Raw genomic sequence first — 12387 nt, 5'->3', positions numbered from 1 at the left:
TATGAATTTGTAAGGTAATAAATGATTGATTGCATCGATATTAAACATATAGACGGACTTATGCATGTTTGAGTAGCAAAGTTAATAGACCTAAGGAAGAATTTCACTTTAAAGTGTTGGGTTAGAATATAAGTTAAAATTTCATGGGTTAATGATACAAGGATAAGCTCGATAAGTGAGCTAGAGAAATTAACAAGAGTCTGATATATTGAAGGATCAAGATTTTTAAAATTTTGCACCATGAGAACTCTCGTATAAATTCTTGGGGTGTAGTTGAAAGTTGTATTGATTTTGCGTATGAATTTAGATATGACTGTGAGATATAAATTAGTTTGGTACAGACATAATAGGAGTTATTTATTGAATTTATTAAAGATTGAGCTTTGATTTGGGTGACAAATAGTGAGGTATGAAAATTTAATATTTTAGATTTCTCAAATTGAGATAGATGACTTAAGAATGATGTAAAAGGTGAGATATAATTCTACATGGTTATTAAGAATAGATTGGGTTAATGCTACTATATTGATGGGACTACATAGAATGTTAAGATATGTTACAGACACATATAATGGTGAATAAAGGTTTTGAGCTTATAGCATATAAAATAATTTGAGTGACCAAGAATTTCCTTAAGTGTTGGCATGAGGTGAGTGATAGTTTAGAATGCCAACTAAATCATGATATGTGAAGGTGGTGTGAAGTTGACTTTGAGTGTGATTTAATAGTTTTATGTTGATGAAAAGGTTCTATCAAATTTAAAATTAGTGTTATTATCCTTGCTTGGGAACTCATATTTTTTTCATGAAATGCTTGAATAAAAAGAGATGTAACAAGAGTTTGAACATCCAATTGATAAGAATACTTTGATACTAACGGTGATTGCGAGTAAGGTAGATGGATGTTGTAATTATGATGTTCGTTAGTGCTAAGAATGTTGCCTTCAATGGATGTGGACTTCGATAGGACTAAATTGGTGATTGTGGATAGCTAGAAAAATCAGAGAGATAGACTCAGTTGAATGAAAATGTGTTATATGAGCACATGGTAGGAGTATTTAGAGTAATTCGACCTTGGTTATGTACACACTAATGTGAACAACTACTTCATTTCGGGTTTGATTTAGAGTATGATTCATTTTCTACGTCCACATGTGTTTTCGCTTCTATCGGTGATTCCCTCGTAGCGGATCGGGTGTATCATTTTTGCGATTTTTTTCTTGGGTAGGATGTTTAGGCATACTTGGTTATCTCAAATGACAGATTTGGTGTTTTCTTGGGGCTATTGAAGTATATCTGGTTCTACATACAACTGTACTTATCAGAATGCATATGAGAGCTACCATGAAAATTTACAGTTGTGCGATAGACTTAAGATCTATCTCATCATTAGTATCATGTTACGACTTTGTGTTATTAGAGATTATGTATGATTGCGTATATCTCTTAATGTGTGGTTACTTGATCATTCTTTTTTTAAAAAAAAAAAAATTGGATTAGATAAGTTTGAATCTCCATTGAGGAGTACTTCATGTATAAAGATCCAATTTATAACTTAAGCTCATGGAAAGTTTATGTTGTGAGAAGAAAATATTGACAAAATTTATGATGGTATGTGCACTATAAGTGCGCGGTGGTTGTTTCAAGTTCGCCACAGATTATATCCCATATTGGTTTTAAGATTTTATCATGGCTACGTGAGAAAAGATTCCACCAAATGGTTGTGCCAGGGTCCTTGAGAACATGTTGAGGATGCGAATACGATTAACTTGGTGGTTATTGAAAATAGTTTTGTTATTAGTCGAGTTTACATGCAATGATAGTTATCATTCAAGTATTGAGATGACCCTATTGGAGACATTGTATGAGATTATGTGTAAGCCTCCAATTGATTGGTTTGATACTTTTGATATGAGTCCTTGGGAATTAATATTTTGAAAGAATCATTGAGACAAATACCCTTCCTACTCTCGCCTTTCTTTTAATCGTTCGAGGACGAACGATGGGTAAATTGGTATCTATTGTAATGACCATTTTTGATCGTTTTGAGCACTAGAACTTTTTATGTAAGAAAATACTTCCCTATAGATTTTAATGGGTGTTTTGTACTATTCATAATTATAATTTTGAAATTAGTGGGGTAATTTTATAATTAAGTTAGTTGGTGGTTAAAGAAAATAACTTTAAAATTGATAGTGGACCACTTTTATAACTCTTATAAGTAGTATATTAGATAAGGGTAGATAATAATTTGTAGAAAAATAGAAAGCAGTGCGAATAAAGAGGAAGAAACCGACGACAACTTCAGGTGAGAAACTTATCAAACTTTCAATATCTTGAGACTAATACATATATAAATTCATATAATTATGATGTAATAGTTAGATTTATGATGATAAGATTGCATGATTACCGGTGAAATAAAAAATATTAATTGATCTTTATATGATTATTTTATAATGTCAATTTAAGAACATACTTTTGTTTAATATTTTAAGTTCAATATTTCTTTGGATAAAGTAAATAATGCTTACTGGAGGGAATGAATTTTATCAATTTAATAGTGTGTGTGTAAAGAAATTAGAATGAAAGTTGGGTAACGATAATAGTTGGACGATTAGGGATAGCTTATTGGGATCAATGATGGTAAATTAATTAAGGGATAATGTTAAACCAATGATTAGAGATATGGGATAAATTATGAGAAATTGGAATATGGTTCCTTTTTGAATCTCTTCTTTAATGAACGTATGCGGTTAATGTATTGAGTAGCATGACAGGAGGTTGTAATTTTTGATGGAGTTATTACAATATTGAGTTATATCAGTAGTTTTATTATTAGTACCATATGGATTGTGAAAGGAAATTGGATAAATTGAATTGAAACAGTTAGGAACTAAGTCATAGTGTAGTTTGAATTTTGGGGGAATAATATAATTGTTGGATATGAATTGCAGGTGGATTAACAATATAAAATGATTATTGTGACTTTTGGGAGACAAATTGGCATCTTTAGTCATTAGCCGTGGGATGCTAATAACTGGATGAAATTTGACAATTATTATGTTATGTTTGGAAGTGGAAGGAATATGATAATTGAATGACATGAAAGAAGCTAATTTGAGGAATTAAGATTTATCCTTAGGCTTGAACTTTAGTAAATTGATTATAAAATTGGGTGAAGGTTTTGGGTCTAGGCTAGACATAACTAATATAAGTGTTTATAGACTCGTTAACTTATAAATTATTCATATATAAATTGATAGATTGCAAAAGTTCGAAGGCATTGAGGAAAGGAAATGTATTGGAGAAGTAGCTTGCTTGACTTTGATTCTCGGTGGAGGTAGGTTATGGTTTATGCTATTTGATAGTAAACTCTTAATAGTGATTGATATGCATTGAATGATATTGTGAAGTTTTCTATCTACTTGATTGTGCGATTGTGTAGCTTGGTCGTGTGTTTTGTGATTGGTCTGAAATCCCAAGACCGTAGAATGTATAATCTTAAACCATCTCTATCAAAGTAATGCCTTGAATAAAGAAGGCTAGATGAAATATTATTAACAAATGAAAAAGTGGTGATACTAAATGATAAACTAATGATATTATAGGATCGGAGTGTCACGTTCCGACACAATTTTCTTGGATCGTAGTGTCACGTTCCGACACAGTATTCTTGGATCAGGGTGTCACGTTCCAATACGGTATTCTTTGATTTGAGTGTCACGTTTCGACACGGTATTCTTGGATCGGAGTGTCATGTTCCGACACGATAATATTAAAGGAAAAACATGTTGAATTAACGCAAGGTACTCAATCTCAAAGAACTCAACTCCCAAAATGGTTTGGTTTGGAGGCATGAGTCCTCATGTGTGATCTTTATATTATTAACTTATTACAAGCTTACTTTAATGTTGTTGATACTTGTTCATGTTGTTTGTTGTTTATCACCTGTTAAGTGCTATAGTTGAGTTCATACTATTATTTATTGTATATTAGTTACTATTTTGGGTTGACCGATGATACTTACTCTGTACATGTTGCCTCGTATGAGCCCTACTTGTTTTCTTCTTTGTTTTCTTTTTATGAAATGCAGCAAGTGTACCTATGACTTCTGATTTTCCTCACCTCTAGCCAACCTCCCGCATATCAAGTTACAGGGTGAGATATCCATTCAAGCTCGTGTTGGATTCTATTGGTCATGACATGATGTCCTATACTTTCGGACACATACCATTTTATTCTTTATTTTAGTATATTCGATATTCTTAGACTTATTATTGGAGATTAGATGTCCTTAATGTGATGACTATCAGATTTTGGGATGATAAGTATTAAACTTTAGAAAGTTATTTAAATTGGTTGCTTAGTATCTTTTGGAGCTCCGCATTATTGATATTATTTATAGTTGAACTATTGGTATATGTTGAGGTTTAGATGTGTTGGTTCGCCCACCTAAGGAGGTAAGTGTGGGTTCCACTTACGACTCGTTTTGGGTCGTGACAGAAACGGTCTTTAAAGGTAAAAATCTAATTTTTGTAAGGTGTCTCGCGCTCTAGTTTTGTATGTATCAAATGCTCCATGTGGAGTCTTGCCACATAAAATTTTTTGTTTAAAATGATGTGTTTGCATGGTTTTAGGGGTTCAGATGACAAAGGGTAAGTAGAAGGTTGTACAATACAAACAGATAAAAGTATAAGGGTCCACAAGACCATTTGTTCTAGTATAAATAGTGATGTAGTTTATGATGGTAATAATCTTAAGTGGCCTTAAGTAGACTATATAAAACTTGCGCATTCTCTAGATAATATTCTCCTTATATTTCCCATATACTGAACTCGCAGTTTCGTCTGGGGATCAGGTCCAAAGTTTGTTTTCAATCCTAAAACTTTAGAAGCTCATTCACAACTTAAAATATCAACTTGATTCTTTTGTAATTGCAATTCATAAGTAAAATTTTTCATTGAATCAACATGAAAGGATTGTTCAGTTAATGGAATTTTGTTGATTCTCTTCGTCTTCTATACATGTATGCTTATGGCTTTGAATCAACAACTGGATTTTTTTTCATTCATCTTTGCTCTTGGAGTTGATCACTGAACTCAATTTTTCTTTGTAACTAGGTTTTTGGCTTGCCGTATTTTGGAAGTTTTGACAGCTTTTAGGACTCTTCAAACGGACTCAAAGGGACTCTCTCAAAAGGTTCGGAAGAACTCTCAAAACTTAATCTTTACTTTACCTTGAATTTGAATCTTTTTAATTCAATGTTATTATTCATTTTAGGAATTATTTATAAGTGTTTATAATCAAAAGAAATAAAGATACACTTTAAATAAACTCAAACGGGTCAACCAACGAAAAAAAAGTGGGGGCAGGCGACCTTGGCGCAGGGCGCCAACCCGTTGAATCAGAGAGTTCTTTTGGGCGCACTGAAGACGTGTCTCCCTAGACTCTTGAGCGCATTTGGGGCGCGTCGTGCTAGCATATCCCCAGGCATGCTTTCGGCAAATTCCCCTCTCATTTTCTGATCCTAAATTACTTTTATTCGATTTCTTTTATCAAGGTATCCTTAGATTCAATTACCCAACCTAAGTAAACACTATTCTACTCCAAAGAACATTCCAAACCATCACTTTAACCTCAATAACTCATCAAAACACTAACAAGACAAGATTTTTATTTAACCTTAAAAACACCTATCAAGAACTTAAATCCTTCAACTTTTTAGAAATGAAATTATGCTGAAGATAACATGTTTGGCGTGTGGGTGAACTAACCCAACACTATGTAAGCTCACATACCTCTTTGGGATTAAACCCATGGAGAAAATCCGCAACTAAACTTAAGAACGTCGACGAACGCTTCATCCTTTCCTTTTTTCTCCTCTTTTATCTTCTTTTCTCTTCTTGTCTCTTCTTGAACTCTCAACTAAAACCCTAGGTGTTTATCAGGATTATAAAACTGAACCTAAAAGTATTATATCCCCTAAAATATTACTAAAAATGAATTAAATCTGATTGGATAAGGATTGGACAAAAATACCCCTCACTATTTCCGGCTAACTTTCCTTAACTAGACAAGCTAACTTTAAAATGTTATATCTCACTCATCCGAACTCGAACCTTAGCAAACTTTGTTGAGTTGGAAATACAATTCAAAGATCATTCCTATCGTATCTTGCAGAACATCTAAATCATTCTGCTGTAGGAGTTATGGTCATTTGAAGTTGACCCAAAATCATACATAGCTTAATTTGCAAAATTTAAGATTTTTCTATTTTAAATTTAATTGTTTTTGGAGTTCAAGGTTCTAAATATAGTGAACTGACCTTAATATTAAGAAATATTTTTTAATTCCATGGTAAAATGTCACACACTACGAAGAATGGTTCGAGTCTTAGCTCAAAAATTTTCCGAGGTGTTACATAGGTCATAACTAAAAATAGTTTAATCTACAAATTTTTTTAAATAAATCTAAAAAATCAATCCAAAGGAAAACTAAATACCACAATCAAAATATGATTTATCTGCGCACAAACTTATGTATTTGGCCATTGTTATAAGAGCCCATCATATAATTATGTTTTGGACCACATTGGAACATCCCAATCATATGAGCTAAGGTGTGTGTGTGGATTTAATCCTAACAACTGGTATTAAAGCTAAGGTGATTCAACACGATCACTGAAGATGGATAGTTCAAAGCTTGGAATCGAGAAGTTTGATCGATCCGATTTCAGTTTCTTGAAGATGCAGATCGAAGATTATCTGTACCAGAAAGATCTTCACGAATCGTTGATCGATATGAAGCAAGAATCCATGACATAGGAGCAGTGTAAGCTCAAGGATCGCCAGGCACTAGGGTTGATCTAGTTGACTTTGTCAAGAAACGTGGCATTCAACATTTGCGATGAACAAGGTATATTTGATGCGTAGATTGTTCAATTTACAGATGTCTGAGAATGGATCCGCTTCTGATCATATAAATGAGTTCAATATGATTGCGAGTCAACTAAGTTCTTTGGATATTAATTTCAAAGATGAAATTAAGGCATTGATTTTGATGTCATCTCTGCCCGAGTCTTGGGATACTGTTGTTGCTGCAATTAGCAGTTCCCGTGGATCTGAGAAACTAAAGTCTGATGAAATCTGTGATGTTGTTCTTAGCAAAAGTATTCGCAAACGAGAAGTGGGAGATTCATCGGGTAGTGCTCTCAGTGTTGACCGAAGGGGGAGAAGTAAGACAAAAGGCCAAAATCAACATGGTTGATTAAAATCAAAGAATCGAGGAAAATCTCCGAATAGATCAAACGTGACTTGTTGGAACTGTGGAGCAAAAAGACACTTGCGCACGAGATGTACAAAGCCAAAGAAGAAACAGAATTAGAAATCAGGAGATGATAATAATTCTGTAAATTCAGCACAGGACATTGGGGATGCTCTAATCCTTAGTATGAACAACCTGGTTGAATCATGAATTTTGGAGTCTGGTGCATCTTTCTATTCGTCTCCAAGCAAGGAAGTTGTTCCAAAATTTTAAATCTGGAAATTTTGGAAAAGTGTATCTTGTTGACAATAAAGCCTTAGAGATTGAAGGAAAGAGGGATGTTTGCATAAAGACCCCCTTTAGAAACAAGTGGACATTGGAGGATGTCAGATATTTTCATGGGCTTATGAATAATCTGATCTCTGTTGGTTAGTTTGATAGCACGGGATATGTAGCAGAGTTTTGGGAAAGGTTCGTGGAAAATTATGAAAGGTGCTATGGTAGTAGCTCGTGACACCAAATTTGGAACCTTGTACACCACTGCAGGGTGCATTAACATGGCCGTTGTTGCTGATGGTGCTTCCGGTTCATGTCTGTGGCACAACACACTTGGACACTTGAGTGCTAAATGAATGAAGATGCTGGTTGCAAAAGGAGCATTAGAGGGTCTGAAATGTGTTTATATGGGTCTTTGTGAGAGTTGTGTTATGGGAAAACAGTAAAGAGTAAGCTTCACAAAGACTCCTAGAGAGCCAAAGAAAGTGTAGTTGGAAATGGTCCATACAGAGGTTCGGGGACCATCTCCAGTATCATCACTTGGAGGATCCTGATTGTATGGTACCTTCATTGATGATTCCAGCAGGAAGGTATGAGTTTACTTCTTGAATCATATGTCCGATGTGTTTGCAACGTTCAAGATGTGGAAAGCCGAAGTTGAGAATTAGACCGGTTTGAAAGTCAAATGCCTAAGGTCTGATAATGGAGGAGAGTATGACAAATTAGATTTCACGGCATTCTGTGCATCTTAGGGAATCAGATTGATGAGAACAATTCCTGGTAAGGCAAGGCGGAATTAAATTGCTGAGAGGATGAACAGAACATTGAATGAGCGTGCAAGGAGTATGAGGATACACTGTGAGGTGCCCAAAACATTTTGGGCGGATGTTGTGAGCACACCTGCATACTTGATCAACTGGGGACCATCATTTCCTTTAGGGTTCAAGATTCCAGAGGAGGTGTGGACAGGAAAAGAGCTCAAGTACTCACACTTGAGGACTTTTGGTTGGCTTATGTTCATGTCGATCCAAAAAAGAGAGACAAGCTTGATGTCAAGGCTGTGAAGTGTTACTTCATAGGCTATGGTTCTGATTTCTTTGGTTACATGTTTTGGGATGACAACAATAGAAAGATCCTGAGACATTGTCAGGTGACATTTGATGAGTCTGTACTGTACAGGAACAGATAGCAGAAGGTTGTAGAGATTACAAAACAAGTAGGAGTTGAGGTTGAGTTGGAGAAGAGTAACCCCATAGATGTTGAAGAAGATACTTAACCAACTCCTATTGAAGAATCTGAAGTGGAGCAAGTTATATAAGATAATATATAAACTTAGCGTACCTACAATCGCTTAATTGATGGCTCTCTTGTTTTAGCTACTTACTCTATAGGTAAGACTTTCATGAATGACACATGAGTAGGTGCTAAGGAGATCATCCATAACCATCAGGGCACCAGATAGGTATGCACCTTCATTACACAATCTATTGCTGACTGATGAAGGGGAACCAGAGTCTTTTGATGAGGCCCTACAAGTGGAGGATTCGATCAAGTGGGAGAAATCCATGGATGATGAGATGAGGTCACTTAATAAAAACGACACATGGGTGCTGGCTGAGTTACCGGCAGGGAAGAGAGCTTTGCTGAACAAGTGGGTGTTCAGAATCAAGACTGAACCAGATGGAAAAAGAAGTTTCAAGGCTTTTTTAAAGGTTAAAGGATATTCCCAAAGGAAAGGTATTGATTATGTTGAAATATTTTCTCCTGTTGTGAAGTTAACATGTATTCGAATTCTGTTGAGTATTGTTGCATCGGATAATTTGCATGTAGAGCAAATGAATGTAAAAACAACATTTTTACATGGAGATCTAGACAAAGAGATCTATATGCAGTAACCGGAAGGATTTGTTGTTTGAGGCAAGGAACGCATGGTGTGCAAGCTCACCAGGAGCTTGTATGGACTAAAGCAAGTACCAAGGCAGTGGTACAAGAAGTTTGACTCCCTCATGACCAAGAGTAGATTCTGCAAAGCTGAAAAGGATCCTTGTTGTTACTTAAAGAAATACACTGATTCATATGTCTTTCTACTCTTGTATGTGGATGATATGTTTATTGCAGGATCTAGTATGGGGGAGACTAACAATTTGAAGACAAGGTTGTCTGCAGCATTTGAGATGAATGATATGGGTCCAACGAAGAATATTTTGGGGATGAGGATTTCTCGGGATAGATGTGTTGTCACTATAAATCTATCTCAGGAGTTGTACATTGAGAAGGTGTTGAGCAGATTCAGGGTTAATGATGCTAAACCCAAGACTACTCCATTGAAAAATCACTTTAAATTGTCAAAGGACCAGTCACCCAAGACAACCGAGGAGCGTGAGCACATTGCACTTGTTCCATATGCTTCAGTAGTTGGGAGTTTGATTTATGCAATGGTATGCACTAGACCTGATACAACACATGTAGTGGGAGTTGTTAGCAGGTACATGGCGAACCCGGGGAAAGAGCATTGGGAAGCTGTGAAGTGGCTTTTGAGATATCTGACATGTACATCCAGTACTTCACTTTGTTTTGGCAAAGGAAAGGTGGCTCTACAGGATTATATGGATGCTGATCCTGGTGGGGATGTGGACTCGAGCAAGGGTACATCTGGGTACATTTACACCATAGGTGGAACAGTAGTGAGTTGAATGTCCAGGCTTTAGAAGTGTGTTTCTCTTTCATCTGCTGAAGCTGAGTATGAGGCAATATCTGAAGCTGCGAAAGATATGATATGGCTGGCAGATTATCTGTAGGAATTGGGAAAGAAGTAGAGCGGGAAGATCTTTTACTCTGATAGCCAGAGTGCCATACAGTTGGTGAAAAATCCAGTCTATCATTCGAACACAAAGCACATTAGAAGGCGGTACCATTTCACTTGCAGGGCAGTGGAGGATGGTGATATGTGCTTGGAGAAGATAGAGGTTGCAAAGAAACCGGTAGACACGTTGACAAAATGTGTTGATGTTGGGAAAGTGGGGTTATGCAAAACCTCTGTTGGTCTTCTGTAGTTGTTGCTACAGATGTGGCGGTGCGGTAAAGATGTTTATGATGAAGAGATTTATTTTGAGAATGTATTTTTTTGATGACTGAATCAGTCTCCAAGTGGGAGAATTATTAGGTTGTGGAGCTTGATTAATATTTGATGAAGTGTCATATATTAATGTTCACGTGGTTCAACCTTTATTCTCCATTTATTCTGTACTATTTATTCTCCATTTATTCTCTATAACCAAATTTTAGGCTGTACAATTTATTCTCTATAACAAAAAATACTCTGAATTATTAATATATACCCCACCGCCGTGGAAGTTTGCTCACGGGGTGTTACCACAAAATATTAGTTTCTCTCTTCTCTCTCTAGATCTCTCATCTCTCTCTCTAGAAAGTTCTTGTGTTCTTCATTCATCAAGTGTGTGTGTGTGGATTTGATCCTAACAGAGGTGGTGGCAGAGATGGAAACTAGAAGGAACAGAGCAACGTAATTTCTGGGATGAAGATATGCTATAATAATTTTAGGAACTTTTTTTGAGCAATCATGGATTCCATCTTATTCATCACACTGAACGTCACTACAAGGTCTTATGATCTTGTTTTTCTTAGTCTATGCTTGTTTGCTTATGTCAAAGAGAGATTAGATGTATAAATTATTGCTATATTATTGTAAGATATGTGGAATGAAAGATTGAAGAAGTTTGAGGAGGAACTCAAAATAATACAAAGTATGAAGACACATATATACCCCCAATCACTCTTGAGAGATAGGTACTTCTAAAAATTGATTTGCTAATATATTCACTTTTTGTATATTACAACCATGATAAGCTTTGAAATATTTAGATTTTGTGTATTTGGTTGATTATTATTTGGGAATTCAACCCAGATTGCACACTCTTATAACAATGAACAATTGGGTATGGAATTGATATTTAGTAATTTAGGGGGAATTTCTTAGTTCAAGCTTATGTCGTATTTATAATAATTTATATTTTTTCTCTTGAATAAAATGTTTTTAGTAGATGTATTACTTGTGATCATATAACATGAGGGTCTTATTTAGGGCTTCTTCATGCTAAAATGTAATATATTCGTTAAGTTTGACAATTGTGAATTATGAATTTTGAGTCATGGATATTTAATTGCGATTAATCTGAAATTACTTTCTAAGATCGGGTGATCAATAAATATCCACAATATTTTTTCTAGTATTTAACATAAAAATATTAAGTGTGGGTAAAAAACAATGGTTGCCCAAGATCATAGTAACATTAATTTAGGTCTCCGCTATTCCCTACTATGATAAAGACCATAGAAGTCAAGAGAGGAGGTGTCGACTAATGTTTATCAAATTAAACAATTTCTCTATGTGTATTTTATTGGAGTTACAAATCTCCTATAAAATATGATATGTCAAATCCATACATGTTTGGGTAGGATATTGTAGTGTTCATGGAAGTGTGAAGTGGAAAAAATTTGCAAATTGGTCGAGTGATGATCAGATGTGGCTACACTTAGTCACTAAGAGGATTCCCCTGTCGGTGAACCACACAGACGTAATATTTCTTCAGGCCTTGGTGGTGGCGTGCGCGGTTTCGGGCATAGAGTTGAATGTGGAGGCCGTAAATTATTTCGAAGTGTAAGATGTTTTACCGAGGCAACAAAAATGACTTCTTTCTACCTAGACACGTGACTTCGTTGTGAAAACAGGCAGCGGTTCCTCTCTTAGATACTGATGAGGTACTTCCTATGGATCCCCCTTCACCCTCTTATGGTTAGACATGGCACTATTTCCCAAAGAAAGAGG

The 12387-nt window shown here is 35.4% G+C and overlaps 1 long non-coding RNA gene across 2 annotated transcripts in view; it reads left to right on the top strand.

The window, feature by feature from the left end:
- Positions 1–12387, top strand: part of LOC138349115 (uncharacterized) — a 32388-nt gene that overhangs the window by 3988 nt on the left and 16013 nt on the right. Inside the window, exons 1-2 of one of the 2 annotated variants that reach the window (XR_011221684.1) lie at positions 2250–2307; positions 5123–5201. This is a non-coding gene — a long non-coding RNA (uncharacterized lncRNA). Of the gene's footprint in view, positions 1–2249; positions 2308–5122; positions 5202–12387 lie in introns of those variants that run through there. The other variant, XR_011221685.1, reaches the window with a different exon arrangement.

The sequence above is a fragment of the Solanum lycopersicum genome, chromosome 6, assembly GCF_036512215.1.
Source record: "Solanum lycopersicum chromosome 6, SLM_r2.1".
In the NCBI taxonomy this organism is placed as follows: Eukaryota; Viridiplantae; Streptophyta; class Magnoliopsida; order Solanales; family Solanaceae; genus Solanum; species Solanum lycopersicum.
Note: the sequence above shows the minus strand (reverse complement) of the source record. Positions and strands in the feature narration are given on the sequence as shown.